We start from the raw sequence: 3,419 nt of genomic DNA on the forward strand, positions 1-3,419 counted from the left end.
TCACACAAAGCAGTATGACAAGAAACTCACTACAAGTTGCAAAGTTATAAGCCAAAAGCTCTACCTATTAAAATACTTAGCATAAAAGAGTACCACTTAAACATTTTCACTGAAGGTGCCACACTGCACAGAGAAAGTGCACTTTGACTATATATATATATATATATGTATATTAATCAAAAAGAAGAGTTAAACAATGAAAATTATAAAATCTAGCATCAAATATCTAAATGCCTCAACTTTAAAAGGCAATTTATAGAGCAAGCCTCACTATTACCAGGGGCCTTCATGGCATTAAAGGACAACAACAGGATTTTGTTATTAAATGCTCACATTCTCTGTCCTTTTTCTCCCTGTTTACTGACCCTGCTATGAATAAACAACAATACAGCATTTAAAATATTGCATTTAAAATATTTTCAATCAGCTGTTTCTCTCCACTAGAACAGTACCTTACTGTAATGTGGTGGTTTCATTTTCAAAAAACTTTTATCCCTCCCTTGAAAAGCTTTTTGCAGTCTCCAAATCATTGATGTCATCAAGGCCACTGAATACAGGTAGTTTTCTGGCCAATTCCCTCCCCAAACTGACATCACCACGACTGTCCTAAAAACCCAGCCATGGTGTGATGTCACAGCTCCCTGGCCCTTCCCCTAACCATACAGAAAGAAAAGACTAGAACAAGGAAACAGTACATGAGTCAAGTCTCCTGCTGTGAGCTGTCAGTCACAGCAGGTAACAGCTCAAATTACCCTTAACACTTTGACAGCACTTTGACAGCTAGGGAAGTTAGATGTGAAGGGGGATGGGAGATGATGCTTTGACAGCAGTACAATTCGGGCTTCACAAAAGACTGCAGTTTAGCCATTCTAAAAAGAAGCAGCAGTAAAAAGCACTTTGAAAGTCTGTTCTGTGGTATTTGCACTGTTTGTGTTTTAAGTAGTCATTGAATGGCATGAAATGTTACTTAAAACTACCTGACTGAAAGACAGCAGTGTATGCATGTAAAATCAATTCAGTGACAGGAACTTTAGTAAGAAAGAGGCCAGCGTGATTTAATTTATTTACAGACAAGCACTGCATTATGGGATACCTAGAGGCAGACTACATAATCAGAATTACTTCAAGTTGCCAGACCCCATGTGGTCAGACTCAGAAATTACATATAAAAATATTTAATTCCCTGTAAATAGTCCCAGAGTGCTGTTAAAATGTAGGAAACACCAAACCATGATGAAATAAACATGTTTTTTGAGTCTGTGGTTGCTGTTCTCCTTTAAGATAAAACTGCCATGTTAGCTCACATTTATTAAGATGCTCATTAATAACAAAGTCTCTCTGATCCTTGTTGACCTGCTCCAAAACACTAAATTTAAAATAATGTTTAGGTAGGGATAAAATGTGAATACACTAGATCTCTGTAGAGTTGTGACATTAGGGGCAACCTTATTATTGTTAAACAAAGAAACAAGACTTAGTTTCCATTAATAAACTCACCATGTTAGCTCTCCTTGCAGAAACTCATACCTTTAGAGAGAACATCTGCATGTCGTGAACTGAGGGGGGTGGTGGAATAATTATAAATAATAAAATCCTTCTTAGTATTAAATACCAAAACAGGTTCCATAAAAGAAAAACAAGGCTTAGTCACATTAAATTCCATTATTTCCGATTCTGCAACTTCTTGGATGTATTCTGATTTGGTTTGGCCTCTCGCTTGATATAATAGTGCCTGTTACTCGTGTAATTCTGATGTTGCTGTCCCTGAAGCTTTTGGAGTCTCTCGGATCTCTGAAGATTCTCTTCCCTGACATGGGACTGTCCATTTGGGGAACCATTACTTGCTCTATGAGAACGTCCTTCCTGATTGAATCCATTTGGTTGAATTACTTCCTTACTCCTGATGATATCATGGTTACCATGGGGACCAGGGTAACCAATTCCATTAGTATAATCCGGCAAGTCCCTTTTAAAAGTTTTTAATTTTCCTCTGAAAAATACTATTACAAATATTATCCACCTTTGTAAAAATATTACGGTAGTTGGATTCATAATGATCAAACAGTAAATCATTTCACATTGAGGTATTCATCCCAACCGAAAGTTCCTCAATCTGCAGATCACTGAATTTCACCATCACCTTTAATTATTCCACACCTACTTTATTAAAGACCCCCACAAGTTCATTATAAAATTCAGGATTTCTTGAACATCCATTACGAAACTTATAAAACTGCAGTCCTTTCAGAATGAAGTTAGCTGCAATGTTCTTTAATAAATAACTATTTTCTAATTGAAGCCTTTTATATTGCAATAGCTTCAATTCAAACTTTTTGAGTTGCTCAGAAATTGATATATTTAAACTATTAGGTGGAACTCAGTCACTAGGGCCATCAAGTTGAAAGTTATTCACTTTCCAAGCTTGAAAGTCAAACTTATTATGTAAAGGAGCATCGCAAACTTTCCAAGAAGGGGTAAGCTGGGTGAGTGGCAATGCAAAACTGTCCCCACTCCCTACAACAGCATCTTTGAATTATCACTGAGGACCAAAATTCTCGCCAATAGTTTTAAATTGCTGAGAAACTTGCTGTAGAATTACAGTTAAATCACAAATTTCTACTCCGGGAGTTGGTGCTTGAGCTTAAGGCTCCACCAGACACCATAGAAATAGACATCAAACAGATTACTGGAACCAAGAGAAGTATCAGACCAAAAAACTGTGACAAAGAATCCCTTCATAGTGGTACATTCAAACCAAGGAACTGGATATACCAAATGCAAGCCACACTTCTAAAAGAAATCAGTATTTATTCATTAAGCGCTTTAATTTCTTATAATAAAGAAACTTCTTCAGAATAAATTCATTCCAACAGTGCAACATTTAAATACCCCTCCGAAATCACATTCCACCAGTCCCATCAAAGCATCATATTACATGAGAATTCCTTCACTTAAAGAGAAATATTTAATAAAGGCCAAAATATAATGTGACAGTAAGCAATATGAAAATCATATTATAAATCAGATAAAATAGGCTATATAGCCAAAACATATATACAATACTATGCAAAATGTAATGAAAACGTGTAAAGGAATATATATATATATATATATATATATATATATATATATATATATATATGGGTCTACTTTGATTCTCTGAAAACACATTTCACTGAATTTCAATTCAACCTCAAAAAATCGCTGAAAGCTCAAATCACTGAAAACTCATTTCACTGAATGTAGGTACTGTTGGGCAAACAAAACATATTTGCCCTTTTAACCACTATAGTGTGATCCTGGAGTTTGTATATATAGTTACGGGGGGGGGGGGTTAGTGTTTTGGGACCTGCTTCAAAATACTAAATTTAAAAGAATGGGTAGGTAGGGATAAAATGTATTTAGCAAGGGAATTCTTC

This window comes from Protopterus annectens, chromosome 1.part2, assembly GCF_019279795.1.
Source record: "Protopterus annectens isolate FY-2018-M chromosome 1.part2, PAN1.0, whole genome shotgun sequence".
Lineage (NCBI taxonomy): Eukaryota > Metazoa > Chordata > Ceratodontiformes > Protopteridae > Protopterus > Protopterus annectens.